Consider the following 17,381-nt stretch of genomic DNA (forward strand, 5'->3'; position numbering starts at 1 on the left):
GGACTAAATAAAAAGAAATCCTTCAAATATAATGGCCCTAGAGAACATCAAATAATGACTTTTATTAATTGCAACACAAGTTGTGTATGTAATTAATTGTGCATGTGATAAAATCTATGTGGGAAGCAGTATCAGGTGTCTTAAAATTGGGATTTAGGAACATATAAGAAGTATAAAGAATGGTGACATCAGGAATCTGATAGTACAACACATTATTGATACCCATCCCAGTAAAAGGGACATTACATTTCATGCAATAGACTGTATAGGCATTAATACCAGAGGATGCAATAGGACGTTACAGCTTAGACAGATGGAAGCTCGTTGGATTTGTAGATTACGCTGTGTTACATCAGGATTGAATGCTAATAGTGAATTCCATTATTTTCTATAAAACCCTACAGTTACATCGTATATACTCAATCTTAGATTAGACTTAATGTTCAATAGAATATTCGCCTTATGGTCTAGACAATTCCCTTATGGTATGGAGTTGGTAGCTTGTCATCTTAGACACAATATATTTGTGGTCGTAATAGCTATAGTAGAGTCTAGACTAATGTCTAATCTATTACATCAGAATACCCTTTTTTCCATCTAGTACAAATTGGCATGACTATTTCGGATTAGATGCATATATTGCGCAGTATCTATGGACATTATGTCCCCATGGTATAAGATATACCACTTTAAAATGGTGCCCATTATAGAATGTTGGGAGTTTCATCTATTATGTGATCTGAAACGGCGCTTTAGGTATATTGACTTGTCTAGAAAATATCGATCTTATAATATAAATATTGCGCAGTATCTACAAGCGATGTGTCCTTGTGACACAAGACATACCATTCTAATATGGCGCCCATTTTAGAATGTTTGGAGTGTCTGTGATCATGTAATCTGAAACGGCACTCCGACACTATGGCTTAACTTAAAATGCTTTGAATGCTCCGACATTACGGCTTAACCTTAAATGCTCTGATTGTTTATGTACTAACTCTGATTAAATCTAAGAATATATTAGTAGAATTTCCGTTATGAAAATGTGCAAACGTTTCTGTAAAGTGCAATTGCTAAACAAAAAATGCATTTGTCTACAAAACACCGATTTCATAATATAAATATCGCATAATATCTATAGGCGATATGGTGTTGTGATACAAGACATACCATTCCAAAATGGCGCCCATCACAGAATGTTTAGAGTGTCTGTGACCACGTGACCTGTAACGGCACTCCAACACTATGGCTTTATCCAATAATACTTTGATTTTTTTATGTAATAGCTATGATTAAATTTAAAAATATATTAGTAGGATGTTCGTTATAAAACATGTATTAAGCGTTTTTCTCAGTAAAACGTAATTGATAATAAAAAGAATTTCGCAAAACTATGTGTCCCTAAATAATATTAATCGTGCCATTTGGAGAAATGTTTTGTTAGTAATTTGGGAGACAAGATTTACTTTTGGATTGGCTTACTATACGTTTTATATAAATACAACACACATTAGAGGTATTGGGTAGACAAATTCTAAGATGGCGTCTATATTCGTCATCTAATACTACTATATGCAACACGTTTTAACAAGTTTCTTAATTGTCATTAATTAAATAATTTACTAATTATTGCGGCATATATAAGGGGAATACCATTGCTGGGAAAACGCGAATACTTTTGAGCCAAGACGACTGTCTGGAGACAGGTGCGTTTTACTTACCGTGAGTATTTGGGGTACTTTACATCAATCTCAGAATCTCTCTTAGTCGGGGTTTTGTGAGAGAACATTAAAACATTGTAGCTCTTTGTAGTATTATGTTAAGATGGTACCTATATACTTTTAAATATGCAGTATGTATATTTATTTACTCTTGGGTCTTATACCCGTGCTAAGATGTCTGACCAAATGGCTTCACAACGCCAACAATGTGTAGTGAAAACTATATTATAGGTAGGGGTGGGCGGAATTTGCGAAATTCACTTTCGCAAATTATCGCGAAAATGTTATAAATCTCCGCAAACACACGGAAATATCGCAAAGAAGCGGATGTTTTTTTCCTGCCCGTTCGCGGTATTTTCTGCGTGGTCGCGGCTCGCCAACTTACCCATGCGGTTGCTCGCGGGCACGGCCATCTTGTTTTCACTTGTCTCGCGATGCATGATCGCGAGAAGAAAGACGTGATCGCGCAACGCATGATGTTACTGCGGGCGCAAACTGTCGCGAGACAGCGCAAATGGCTACCAACAATCCAACATCTCGTGGAGAACGCGACTGGATCGGGAAAACTTGACGGCAAACGCGGGGATTCAGGTAAGGCGATCGCGCGCACGCGAGAATGTATTATTTTACAGCGCGAGTAAGAAACAAATTATCGCTAAGCTGAGGAATGCGGAAATTTTTACATTTTCACGCTTTCCGCGGAACGCAAAAATGCCAAATTATCGCAATTTCCGCGAACGGAACGGAATTTTGGCCCAGGCCTAATTATAGGTCATGTTGAGCACATAATGTAATATGGGTTAAGTGGAGAACCGTTTCTCTATTTATAGTTCATTGGCGCAATCTGATTTGTTTTAATATGAGATAGAACTCACATATCTTATGACTTTGATACTTGGCAAAGATGGCTGCCAAAACGGTATTACGATTGATGATAAAAGTATGCAGCGGAGGCTTTGTTATAATATGTGCCGGTGTAGTTTTATATTATTCAACTGAAGTTATAATTTTGATTTTGTTTATGGCATAAACAATACATTAAGTTTGTTACCGAAATAGGATCTCAATAGGAACAAATAGTATGCAGCAGTGGTTAGGTTAGATAAAATAATTTTGTCTAGTTTAGCACTGTTTGTTTTAACAAAATAAAAAATAAATTTCATTGTGTCTGCGCATATAAATATTTTTGTGTCCCACATATTTTTGATTTGATGTTTATAAGAACCGATATATAGCTTTATGTGAAATTAAATGATTGATCCTATATCGGGATGATTAGGACACTGTGCCACTCTCTGATATATGGATGCTTAAACTGATTTTTTTACTAAAGGGTTGTCTATGTATACATACAATAATATAAAAAAAAGTCATTTGTGATTATAGTAGTAGTTCTCCCTTTATAGTTTATGCAATTTTATATACTTTTAGGACATATGGTTACTGCTGGAAACGTCTGAGGGGACACACCTTTACTGCCCAAATAAATGTTCTTTTAAGTTAGTTTTTGGATTACTATAACTTTACTGATAATAAAACATTGGCAAATGGCCGTGTGAATATGAATAATTATAATATGGAATGGATTGTGAAAATATAAATAATCAAAAAAATGCCTTATACTAGATGTTGTGTATATATATCTGCATGGATGATTGTTAAGTTATATTTAGCCTTTATGAAAAAATATATTAGACTAAAGTGCATTCTGATTATTGCAGATCAACTAGCCAAAATACGTTGGCATTTGAAAAACGCTCTTAATATATACTTTGAGGTATGTGCTATTTATATGTATGAAATTCTCTTTTTTCTTTTGTCCAAGAGTGCTCCTCCATTCTCTAATTTATGAAATTGGTCAAATGGATTGTATATAAAAAAAACTTTTTTCCTTTTTGAGATAACTGTTTTTCCCATATTTAATAGTGCCTAAATCATGTTAATGATTGTAGATTCTTAGATCTTGATTTTATATATGTTTGAATTCATTGTTGTAAATAGTGTTTATGTACTTTTGTAGCCCTGAAGAAGTCTGATTGTGGACGAAACGCGTTGGCGGTTGCAAATAAAAAAAACATTTTCTTCACATATTGGCCAGGTACAAAGCCAAACATTGTTGAGTACAATGGTGTTCAGTTTGTGTGTTGTGTAGTTTGTGTGTACACACTACTTTTACAGACACCAGGAAGAGTAGTGACAATAAGAGTGGAAGTTTCTCCTATACATATAACTTGTACTAAAGAGCAACATCACTGCAATTGTCAGTCACACTCAGCAATGGCATTCGTTGTACACACAGTACAGCTGCAGAGCAAGCGACAACCCTTCAAACTACCCTTACAGTGGTTGCAGAGAAGCCGATAAAGGGGCAGAGAGAGCCTGCTAGGAATGTAAACAAGCATTTGCAAAGCCTCGATCTAAAAATCTTTCTTCACAGCACAGATGTTCATACAGCTCTCACTCAACAACTGCTTACTCAGTCAGCTATCGATTAATCAGCAATTTAACGGATTACAAAACAAACAAGAAAAGAATTACACCATGGAAGAAAAAAGGCAAGAGTGAAATAAAGGAAAAAAGAAAGAATCCGAGAGACAGGGAAAGAAAGTTAACAAAAGAGTCAGAATGAAGAAACAGTACATGAAAGGAATAAAAAAGAAAGAAACAGTGAAAGGGATGAATGAAATAAGACGAAGAAACAATGACAAAGGCAGAAGTAGGAACAAAGAAGGAAAAAGAGCACGACAGAGAAAGAGAAAAACAACATTAGCAAAAATATAACAAGAGAAGGATGCAACGAAAGGAGAGGAAAAGAATGCAAAAGCAAGAATAGACAAAATAAGAAACTAAAAGAAACAAAGGAGAGATATGGAGAAGAAGATGGAGGAAGAAAAAAAGAAAAAGAATGGAAAAGTACAATAGGTAAATACAACAAGAAAAAAGAGAAAGAATAACAAAGTTGAAAATGAAGAGAGAAAAAGATAAGACTGAAAGAAAGGAGGGAAAAAAGGGAAGAAGAAGAAAGAAAAAGCAGGAGGAAAGAAGTAGAGACAGAAAGAGATAGGACCAAAAAAAGTAAGAAGAAAAGGAGAGAAATCAAGAGAAAGAAGGAAAAATAAACAGAGAAATACAAAGGGGAGGACAAATGAAAGAATTAAAAGCACAAATGAAATAATTATCGAGAGACAGAAGGGGAGAAAATAGGTGAATAAAGAATTAGAGAATAAAGAAAGAAACAGAGGAGAAATAAAGAAAACGAAACAGGAAAAGAAATTAAAATGAAAGAAACAAACAAGGGGAAATGGTGCTAAAGGAGAAAAGAGGTAGACATTAACAAATAAAAGTAGAGACAAATATGATGAAATAAAGAGGAGAGGAAAGAAAAGGAAACTAAAAGAATTAACAAAAAAGAAAGGAAAGAGAAGTAGTGTTCAAAGATAGGAAGAAAAAAAAGCAGGAGGAAGAAAGAGGGGAAGAAAAAAAGGGGTGAAGGAAAAAGAGAGGATAACAGAATTAGAGAAATTAAGAGAAATACAGAAACCTAGGGAAACAAGCTTTAGAGAAATAAATCTAAGACACCGCTGTAAATATAAAACTGTTTTCCCTGGCGATCTGTTTTGAACTTATTGCGCAATTGCCACGAAAACAGTGGCAACCTGGTAAATTCTATATTTATTTTCCCTATGCCTATAAATTAAATTATAATATGTTTAGGGCCCCAATAATTTCCGTTTACCATAAATCGTATTGTGACAAACAGGCACACATGAGCGCCCCACTGCCCCTTCTCAACATTCCTAGATTGCTGCTGTGTGCGCATATGGAAGTGAAGGAGTTGTGATGGATGTGAAGGAGTTGAGACATATATATTCTGATGCACATAAGCACAATGACGCATTTGACACCATTTTACTTTATGGTTCCAACATGGGCACATGGAAGCAGAACTCAGTAGTTACAGCAACACAGACATTTGTAAAAGTAGGTAACCTCAAAATGCAGGACTTTGCCAAGCTAGAACATAACGATTATGGTCTAAACCTAGAAGAACCTGCTAACCATTTAAAACAATGGAATTTACAACAGAGAGAATTTAAATGAAAAAGTCTCCCCAAACTATGACGTTTTCTACAGTCTATCAGTGCAGAATGCAAAGAAAAAAACATAACAGACCAGCTGCTGCCAGCACGGACTGCAGCTCCACAGACGTGCCACTGCACACTGAGCCAGGCAGCCGAATCGGAGCCCAAGAGCAGAATTCAATAAGTAGTGCCCCGTCCAGCAGTTGGGTAGTGTTCGGTATATTGTACACTCCACACTGACTCCCGGCCTGCAGCGCTGCCCTTTCCTCGCAGCAACGGCAAGTCACTCCACACTAACTCCCGGCCTGCAGCACCACCTAATACAAACCCTGCTCCCAACATGGCAGCGCTGCAGGTCGGCTGCCCTTTCCTCGCAGGAACTGCAAGTTATAGCGCGGCAGCCAATGAAGTGGGCACAGATTATAAAATAAACACCTAAAATAAAGGCAACATAGCGGCAGAGGATGTGGAGCCACGGCCTGAGCTGCAGACTTCAGCATTAGGGAACATGGTTTTATTTTTGTCGAGTACAGTAAGCCCAAAAAATTAAATGGAAAAAGAAAAAAAAAACTGCATGGGGGTGGGGGAGTCGATAAAATACTTACGGTTCGGAGTTTCTGCCAGCCACACAACTTGTTTTGGTGTCTTGCTGGAACTGCAGGTCACTCCACACTGACCCCCAGCCTGCAGCGCCAACTTATACAAACCCAGCTCCCAACATGGCAGCGCTGCAGGTCGGCTGCCCTTTCATCTCAGGAACTGCAAGTTATAGCGCAGCAGCCCATGAAATAGGCACACTGATTATAAATAAATGCCAAAAATTCTAAAAAATAAAGGCAGCACAGCAGCCGGGGATGTGGTGCCATGGCCTGAGCTACAGACTTCGGCATTAGGGAACATGATTTTATTATTTGCAGCGGATACTAAGCCCAAAACAATGAAAGAGAGGGAGAGTGTTCACCTCTGCTCCCCGCCTGATGGCGTCTTTGAAGCGATTTAAATGCAGCGGTCACAGCGAAAATGCAGAGTCAGGGCATGACGTGGATGCGGGTAAATGAATGAAGCCTACTTTTAGCTCCTCTAATAAAGTGTAACTTTTCACTGAGTAGCTGGGGAGTAATAGATTCTATTGATGGGAGACAGCGCCTAACGTAAGAAACAAGCAGCCACAAAAGTGAACGCGACCATCTGTTTCCAAATAACGTGAGCACGCGACTGGTGCGCGCTAATTAACAAGCACGAAAGTGAAAGCTCATTGAGGCACGCAAGGCTTAATGAGCTTTGACAGAAACCCAAATGGTAGATGCGCGCGTACACGCCCGCGTGAACGCTAGCGCTAGGCCACCAAAAGCCTGTGGCTGCACTTTGAAAACCCACACACTCAATTTCTCGCAGGGCAGCGCATGCGCTGGCTCAGCGAGACCTAAAAACACACTACAAAAACTTTGCGGTGCCACTAGGTGGTGCTATATGCATGTCAGGATTACATTTAACAGGCAATGCATCTCCGTAAATTATTTAATTCACTTTTAGCAGAGCTACAAGCAAAATTATTGTCTACAATACTTTAGGGCATAGAAAATCATTTCAACATTTTATACTGCAATGTACAAGTAGTGGTTGAAAAGAATGCTTCCATTGTAACAAATATAGCAAAACTACACTTGCAAAAACAAACACGTTTAGTTCAAAGTTCTGCAAAATATCATATTTACATTTTTACACATAGACGTTTACGGTTTGCTGCGCAAACGTAAAATCACTAGTACATCACCAGGGAAGTCTCCAGAAAAATAAAATGCCGTGAATCAGGAGTCTTGGGTGAAAGGCATTTGTGGTGGGCACTGGGAGCCAAGCGTGCACTGCAGGGGACAGCCCGATTTGGCGGGTGTTGAACCCTCAATACGGGTGACACCCTCAAATTGCAGATAACTTGACGGGTCTGCTGGGCACTCGATAATCTGGTAGATACAGCCTGAAGAACTCTATTAATCCTACCAGGTGAGGGACATCACCTCACCCGGCTCCTGGAAGGCTGAGTGACGAATTATTCCCTCCCTCAAGATTATCTTGAACCAGGTGTGATTTCTTAGTTACCATGTTATTTAATGTATAAGAAACAAATGGCAGATGTAGTTACTCTTGCAAATTCCCTGTTCAACGTTTTGCTCAACTGTACAGTCTTCCTGTATAGTCTATAGCCAGGTGGTGAGGCAGACTTTCCCATCTAGGAACACCATTAGTTAGCTAATCTTACTCCAAACTCTTCTGGAGGCACTTCTATCCGACATATCGGTCCCAAAACACAAACTCAGGACACGTTCCACTCCATGTCAATTTGCTTCGGAGTGGTTGGCAAGCAGATGTATCCTGTCATTTGTCAAGTCATGAAAAAGTGCCAGTCGATTGCCACACTAGAAAGGTGACAGCAGAGTGTTCTCAAAGTCTGTGCAAGTTAGATTAATCAGTGGAAAGAGAGGATGATCCGCTATCTCAGCTCCATTGTCAGCTAAAGCGATGTTTAAGAAGATTTAAGGGAGCTGAAAGTACATGTTTTACAATGTGTTTTGAGGTTATAATGGTATGAAAAGGTAGGTAATGAACAAATTTCAACACTGGTACTTGGAAACCTGCATTCAGAATTGGAAAATAAAAAAGGCATACCAGCAAAGTCGTGTGGACCAAAATAAAAAATAAGACAGGCAAACTATTTCACACCTCACATTGAACAACTTCAGATATCGAAATTTCAATCCACAGAAGTGTTGTCCTGGAGAAGGAACCATCCAAATTTCAGAGTTGAGCCATTCTTTTGGCGAAACCATCATCCTGACTGTGTCCTGGTGATGTGGGCCGACAAGGATACATACAGTTCCAATTACTTCACTGTCATCCAACAACTAACACTTTATGCTGTACTGAGCTGCATCATGGAAAAGGGAGTAAAAGGCATTACGCAAAATGGCTCACTTTAAGGACAGTCAGCAACTGTATTTGTCCTAATACCCTAAATAGAAATAAGTGTCAGAAGACAAATTGAGTAGCGCTGGGTACTGGAATAAATTTGTGTAGACATTATCAACCTTGGAAGTAAAATCTCAGCTAAAACAGCCAGGGATCAACCTTGTTCCCTGTAGTATACATACATTAAGAGCAAACCCATTGAGCATTTCACTAGGACTGTAGCTTGAAACATGGAGATAGCACAAGGATCTCTGCAACAAACTAATTAACCCACTGAGCAATCTATACTATAATCCAATTACCTGCAGATTACATACAGTGCTCTATATTAAAGCTTGTCACTGGCAAGTTACACAGATCTATGTTGCAAGTATAATACCCACATAAAGTACTTTAACAGTATTATAACCTTAGACTTACTAGACACAGATAGTTCTCTTCTGCAGATGCCTAAACAGCCTTTGCAGACTTAAAGTGTGATCTATTTGTGATCAATAAACGGTTCCGGAACCGCTTTACTAATATGTTTCTTTGTCAATTAGTCAAGAGGCAAAGTGTGCAAATGATGTATGGATTTCCGTAGTAGATTTTAGATTTGGCCAGTCTAGCAAATCTTATATTTTACATAAAATTCCTAACAGCACTGAACACATGCTCGCCCAGGCCATTCACTGTGAGTGAGGTCAGTTTTTTCTAATCACATGTGCAAAGTTGACTGAAAAGGAGTGCTGTTCAGTGCCAGGGCTGGTTTGTGGCACTCCTTCATTTTATATGTTGGCAGATATCCTTTGCATACTGAACGTTTAAAGAAACAAAAATTTAACAACGCCAAATCTCTTGGACTTTCCAATGCTTATTGCAAATTGCATCCTTGACTAAGTGAGCCATAAATGTATGCTATGCCAGGCACGGGCTCAAATAACTGGAAAAACACTAAGAGATCGCCAGGTCTGAAGTTTCGAAAGTTGGGGCTTTTGAAAGCAACGCTGGCTTTAAAGTGCTAGGTAGTTTATGGCCACGGCACTTGTTTGTTTCAACTTTACTCTACTTCATCTTGCAAGCCTTTCTCCTGCTTCAGAGGGCACGGGACAAAGATGGAAGTAATTTAAGGTTGGAAACAAAATAAAAAGTATAATGTTTAAATATTAAAACTGAGAGCAGCACAACGATAATACAAGAACTGCCAAGGATGAAACGGTTAACAACTGCATCACCTGCACCTGCACAACGAACAAAAAACACCCTCGGCAGAAAACGCAGCCTGAGCTGCCACATTTGTAGCCCGGTGTTAACATGGTACCAATTTTACTGAAAACTCGCGCAGTTTTACTCAAATCACCTCTCCTAATTGATAAGAAGAAGAAGACACCCATGAGCCTTTTTATAAAAGTATAACTTACTTTTTGGAAGCTAGGAAGCGATGGTGATCGCACGTTTTAAAAGCCCTAATCGGTGTTATAGAGGCTGGATTCTCTTGGTTGTATCTCACACATACATACATGATGGCATGGCAGGCGGAACAGTGTATAGGTAGCATAACAGATGTGCCTCTTACCTGGCTGAGATTGTGCTGCAAGCTGCTGCTTTTAGTGACAGGGAATAGTGAAGGAAGAGCTCATAGGAGGGAGCTGTGCACTATCACCTAGAGGAGGCCGATTGGGCAACGGGAGAGCAAAACCCCGCCTTTCTACTATGAAATCCAGCAGCCATCTTTGAATTTCGAGATATCCCAACGAGAGCCTTCGCGGGCTACTTAAACAATACCACAACCTTTAAAAGCATGATAAAACCCGCTGTATTATTATTCTAAAGGACATAACTAAGGAATAGTTTCTAATTAAATACTTTTTTTTCATGCTTCGCAATGCCAATGATAAGCACCTGCAGAACGTGCTGCAATGGATTAAGTAAAAAGAATGTCGGGCACTCCCCCCTAACACTAACCTCAAGGTCGAGGGTGGGTCAGGATTCAGGAAGGAGGTGCCAGCCTATTGTTTTCTTTTTAGACACTTTAGCTACTGCTGGCACTGTTCTGGTACACATGTTTTTATGAGGCAACGTTTATCCAAGTAGTGTTAAGTGGGCCCATTACGGTGACATTCTCACATCTGCATTTGAAAGGTTCTCTCTGCCCTCTCAGCCAATGAGCTGTTTAACCCTAATTAATTAAATTAATTTTATTCTTAACATACCATCAAAGTTTGCTCATAGCAAGATGGCCACATCGACACTCATTAAAACACATCACTGATTACTAGACAATCCAGTCCAAGTTTTACCTTTGCATTTTGGTAGTGTTCATTTTATAAAGGGATAACCAAACCCCGTGCTTCTGTCCAAGTGTAAAGCTCAGCACCTGCCTGCCTGCCGCTTAAGTTTCCAGTTCCATGTATTAGCAGTTCATTCAGTCGATGTTTTTTTCATTGCATACTGGGCTTTGTAGTTAAAAATTTCCCTTTATTAGATCTGACACAAGAGCAGCTGAGCAACAGTGTGATCTTTGAGAGTCCTGTTGTCATTACAGAATGGAACACCCACACTGCTGAGGAGGACCCGCTGTGCAGGGCTGTGAATCACATTAGCCACAGATAATTAGGTAGGCTGTCACACCAAACCTGACTGAACACAGGAACTAGTACCAAGCTTGTGTAATGGGACTACCCAGTGTTTTAAATGGAAATACAGGAGTGCAGGTATTCAATATTTAGAGTGCCTGTTTGCTCCTTTGAAGTGCCGGTACTCTCCCATTAAATGTATTGTAGCAGTGCTGAGAAGTGCAGGTACTCTTCCATTAAACGTATTGCAGCAGTGCTGAGAAGTTCAGGTACTCTCCATTTCAAATTAAAGAAGTGCAGATACTCAGTACCAATCAGCCTCTGCCTATTTAAAGCACTTGGACTACCAACTCCCGAACAATTACAGCTGGGAGTATTTTAGACAGGACACAAACACACACACCACCTCGTAATTTTAATTATGCCTAAGTAATCAGTCAGTTCAGTGATTTCGCAATACTCTTTTTGATACAAAATTACCATAAATTAGGCATTTACGCCCATTTGTGTGATTATGAGTACATTGGCACAAAAAGTATAACACAGGAGCACAGGAATAAAAGAATTTAGCAAGCAGCTGCTGCTGTTTGTGTTTTCTTGCATTTAGAGCTTTTTTCCTAGCTTAAAATGCAAAACCGGGTCGATTTTGGACACAAGGGCTAATATAATAGTGCTAAATGCTGGCTTATGCTCCAGCGTAATTTGATGTCATTTTGCATATCTTCAAGTTACATCTGAGCATTGATCCTCTAGATAGAGAGAGACACCACAACACGAAGAGGTACAAAACGTTTCTCCTTTATTCCATTCGCACGTAAACAGCATTAGTTGTGAATGTAGTTAATCCCAACAGCAGGGTCTTATATCTCCCTGTTAAGCCTCCCATTCGCACCATACATATTGAACATATACAATGTAATTCCCCTTGCATAGTAGTGGGCTACTGCATTTTATGATTCGCCGTGCAAGCACACCACAAGTCGCACTCTTGTGCATATGCACACTCTGATCTCTTCAAGAATAAACACTACAAGCAAGATATGTGAGCACGAGCCAGTCAGCAAAAAGGAGAGTCACCGTGCTCGTGCATCACAGCACCCAACACATCTCCCCTCTTTTATAATGAACATTTATATTGCTTAATGATATTAAAACTTTAGAACATAATCTTGGTACTTCGTAGGCATAGCATGTGCTCTGCCACCACTTGCCTGCCTTGACATCACCGTCAAGTCATTGGGAATGTCAGCCATAGGTAAAGATCTCGCAATGTCACCCTCTACACTAGGATCTCCATTCCAGACATCTAAAAATACATTGCCTCCATCATCCTTGTTAACCTGAGATAGCACCGGCCCCTCGCACACAGAAACTCTGTTAAAATTCCACACACTTCCCCGTTCCACACGCACTGCATTCCTAACCACTTCAATTACTTGGGTGGGATCTGATCAACGTAATAGATCCTTACCCACATTCTTCCCTTTTTTTTTTTTTTTTAAATGAAATCTCCAATCTTGACATCCTGCTTGCCTGGCATGCCTCTTCTATTTTCCAAAGTGTTCTTCATTTTCTGTTTGTATACTTCCATCTTCCTACTGATCTCTTTAAAATCCACCTCAGCAATATCAACTCCATTTCTCTTACCTCTCAACTGCTGTGGAATTAAGCTAGTGTTTGGTTTGCGTCCCCTTAACAATTCAAATGGACTTACAAAGGTTACAGTTAGGGGTCGTCCTATACGCTAGTAACATAGCCTGCAATGCTTTTCTCCAATCCAAACCTCCTTTGACAGACAGTTGAATAGCGTCTTTGAATACACAGTTGAACCTTTCCACCTCACCATTTGATTTGGGATGGAAAACAGAAATGTTCCTATTCACAACCCCACACCTTACTAGATACATCTTGATGTAATTACTTGTGAACTGGGTCCCAATGTCTGTCACAATTTCTTGGGGAACACCTTGTCCAGAAACTCAACAAACACTTTCCGACGTAACCTCCCTAACCATTTTAATTTCAAGCCACTTGGAAATATAATTCACAAGATCTATTCCAAAAGATTCTTGTCTTCGAATCACTGCAAATGGCGCAACAATGTCCACTCCAATTTTCCTCCAAGAACCATCTGGAAATTCAACAGGATGAAAGTTCGCAATGAGCGCCCTAGCAGATTTATCACTAGAGGCACATATGAGACATGACCTTACTTGATGTTCCACGTTGGTGTCCACACCAGGCCACCAGAAATCCTCCCTAATTCGCCTCCTGGTACATTAAATACCCAGATAACCCTCATGAGCATTGCTAATGACACGTTCCCTAAGACGAAAAGAAACAAAAACACGAAGAGGTACAAAAAGCTTCTCCTTTATTCCATTCGAATGTAGACAGCATTTCAACTTGGCATCCGAGTTGTGACTGACATTAATCCCAACAGCATGGTCTTAAATCTCCCTTCTAAGCCTTCCATGCGCACAATACATATTGAACATATATAATGTCATTCCCCGTGCATAACAGTCAGCTATTACATTGTCGCCTAGCCACGGGAGAAGAGGAGGGAGTCGAGAAAATCCTCATTGACTATACATTTCCACCTCGTCTGCAGGATGCTGGCGGCCCCTTTAATGCAGGTTGGCTCACCGCGGCGGCGGAGACACCCCCTCTGACGTCGCCGACAGCGCACCAATCCGCTGCAATCGGCCCCAGTAAGGCGGATGTCAGCGAGGAGAACGGCGCGAAAGCCCACGGAGGAGACGGAGCCGGAGAGCGAGGAGTGAAGGAGACGGAAAGTGAGACGAAGAACAGAGGACGGGACTCGGAGGTCGGAAGCGGAGGAGACGAGAGAGTTGCAGAGCCAGGAGGCCACCTACACGGCGTCTCGCCCTGCCACGCGCCCAGAGGAGCGTGGCTGGGAAAGGTACGGGGCCGGATCCTGGGCTTGGTATCATCACGGGGAGGGAGGTAGTTTTCTTTCTGAGAGCTATTGTCGGGGAGGTCACGGGGCTTCTTTCATTTATTTAACGGGGTACTCGACTCACTCACAGAGTTCCTCTTGCACCGACTGTTTGATTGGTGGCGGACCCCGGTGACTCCTCACTACCTTTTCCCCCCTCCAACCCTTATAAAAAAAGAGCAATGCACTAAAATTAGTCGCTCTCCCTTCCTTTTATATCCGTCGGAGGCCTATCACCAGACGAGAACCCGGGAGAAGGAGAAGAAGACATCGGTCTTACCAAGGAAGAGGAGAGAGAGCGAGAGAGACCCAGAACCCTTTCTTTGATACACGTTGCTCGTGAACATTAATAAACCCACAAACCAGTAACACCGCCTAGCCTTTATCATTGTTACACTCCCGGTGTCACACGCAGGTGCGACATACATTTTATTATTAGTCGCACTTTTGTATGCGTACTCGCAGCCCCTTTCAAGAATAAACACTAGAAGCAAGATATGAGAACAAGCGCGTCAGCAAAAAGCAGTCACCCTGTGTGAGAAAGTGCCCTCTTTCTGCATGTAGCCCCCACTTTTTGCTGAACTGCTGATGTGCTTTAAATAAGTGTGCCCTGGGCTCCTGCCAATCAGGAACCCAGGGTCTATGTTCTTTCCCTAAAACTGCATTGAAAACAAAACCCAATTGGCATCTCTGGCCACAGGTCAGTCCATGGTGAATGGTAACACAGGTACCCAGGGCACTGTGACAAGGGAAGGACTCTAAGGGCTGCAGCACTTACTGTGCCACTCTTAGAGGTCCTGTACCTTTCCTTAGCAGGCTGCGTGTCTTGGTGCAAAACAAAGTGAAGAGTCAACATTGCACGTGTGTGCCATGCCTACAACCCACTTCCCTGGCAAAGATTAGTCACCCCTCTAGCTGGGTGCCCTATACCAGTGGTGAGGGTACAGGTACAGGTGCATGAGCCCTGTACCCCTAAAGTGTCTAAGTCCATTCTTAGACATTGTAAGTGCAGTGCTGCCATTAAGAGTATATGGTGCTGGGAGCTTGTCATTACGAACTCCACAGCACCATAATGGCTACACTGAAAACTGAGAAGTTTGGTATCAAGCTTCTCAGCACATTAAACCCACACTGATGCCAGTGTGGGATTTAATGAAAAATGCGCACAGAGGGCATCTTAGAGATGCCCCCTGAAAAACGACCTACCACTAGTGTCCAGGCTGAGCGGCTGCTTTCAGCTGCCACCACCAGACATGTTTCTGGAACCGTGGGTCAAGAGCCTCCTGCTCTCAAGGGCCTGAAACAATGCACATCTTGGGACGAGGTGCCAAGCCTCCTCCCCCAGGATAGGCAGCGTCCATGAAGGGGAAGCTTTAAAGGCTTGCCGCCTTTCTGAGCTTCCCCAGACCACTTGCTGCTTTCAGCAACTGGTCCCCACTGGTTCTGACCCCACTTTGGGTGGAAGAACCAGCGGGAAAAACAAGTGAGTAAGAGAGGTTTGCCTACCTCTCTCCCAACTCCACCCATCAGGTTGGGGAGGTGAGGTGAAGCACAACTCTCAGTCCCCGCCATCTTGCAGATGGGAGGACCCAGCCAACCAGGGGAAAGGCTTATGCCCCCTCCCACTGGAGGTTGGCATAATAGTGGGTGTACACACCCCAGGGAAGGGACCCATTGGTCCCAACCTTTTACTTACCTGTAACACCCCTATTTAGGGGCACCCCTGAACCTTGCTTCCTCAGACAAGAAACCAGAAGAAGAAAATAAGAAGAAGGACCGAACAGTCATGCCTAAGCTAACAAGAGGAGGACGCCTACTGACTTGGCCCCAGCCATACTGGCCTGTCCCCATCTTGAACCTGCAGAAGCGAAACCCTGGTGTGTCCTGCAGCCAGCAGCCTCAAGAACCCTGAGGACCTGGCCTGCCTTTAAAAGAAAAGACTCTGTCTCCCGTGAACACCGGACTTGTTCACCAACAGACTCCAGCTCCGGCACGATCTGCAAGTCTGCACCCGACACCCACGACCCGAGTTCGAGTGGCCCAACACCAAGAGGAGGTCTCCCTGGCGATCCTGACCCGAGATCCAGTGACCCCTGACCTGCCTCAAACAGGAAGGTCCCCCCAACCGCGACCAGGAGCTGGTAAGAAGATCCGACCATAAAAGACACCCTTGCACCCGAAGCGCCCAGGGCCTTGGGTGGCCCAACCGACAGTTCCTAACCAGCCCCCAGCATCCCAACTTACATCTCCAGGTGGTGGTCACACCCAAAAGACCTTCGTCCCTGAACCTGCAGTGCGTTTGCAAACCGGAGACTCCCCTTTGAAAGCGTAAGGGCAGCCAAAGCCAAAACAACACTCTGCACCCGGCCGCCCCAGTGCCTCTGAGGGTGCACATTCTGTGCTGGCCTAAACCCCCATTTGCCCTGAGCTTAAGTCCTGGAGCTTTGCTCCCACAACCCAGTGGCCTGCTGGTCAGCAGCCACCAACCCCCATTGGATAACATTGGGCCTCAGCACTCTGCACCCGGCCACCCTAGTGCCGCTGGTGGTGTATCCTTGACCATGGGGGACCCATGAGTCTAACCCCAGAATACCAACTCTCACAACAAAGTACTTACCTGTTAATGGATAACACTATTTTCCTCCATAGGATAACATTGACTGTTTTTCTATAGCAAGTTTGTAAGTATGGAGTTGGAAAAACTAAGAAATCCTTTTAAAATTGTACGAAATAACAAAAACGTTTTAATCACCTGTTTACAGGAAATGCCACAGTGCAATATCCAGGTATACCATACTGTGTAAGAATAGTAATCTGCAAAGTAATCTACTGCTTATTTTACTAAAATGCCTATACAAAGTATATGTACTGTATTTCCAAAGCATTGCATTTTGCTGGACTGTAATCAAAACAAAGTGCATATACAATTGCAATCCAAACTCTGTTACAACTGCATTACTACTGTAAAGTATGTATTGCTTACCTGTGCCAGGCTTGCTTGGTTCTAGAAAATAAAATAACTAAAAGAATATTTTTATACAAAATCAAATGGTCTGAAGTTCAGTCTCTGAGTGTTTGAATTCATTTGCTGACTGTG

At 41.8% G+C, this 17,381-nt stretch overlaps 1 protein-coding gene across 3 annotated transcripts in view; it reads right to left on the reverse strand.

Annotated features, from left to right (window-relative positions):
* Positions 1-17,381, reverse strand: part of BPNT1 (3'(2'), 5'-bisphosphate nucleotidase 1) — a 217,449-nt gene that overhangs the window by 199,296 nt on the left and 772 nt on the right. Inside the window, exon 1 of one of the 3 annotated variants that reach the window (XM_085612945.1) lies at positions 10,323-10,438. The exons of 1 other annotated variant lie outside the window; for it this stretch is intronic. The gene's annotated coding sequence lies outside the window, so the exon portion shown is untranslated. Of the gene's footprint in view, positions 1-10,322; positions 10,439-17,381 lie in introns of those variants that run through there. One more of the 3 variants, XM_085612948.1, reaches the window with a different exon arrangement.

Source organism: Triturus cristatus, chromosome 6 (genome assembly GCF_964204655.1).
Source record: "Triturus cristatus chromosome 6, aTriCri1.1, whole genome shotgun sequence".
NCBI classification, from domain to species: Eukaryota; Metazoa; Chordata; class Amphibia; order Caudata; family Salamandridae; genus Triturus; species Triturus cristatus.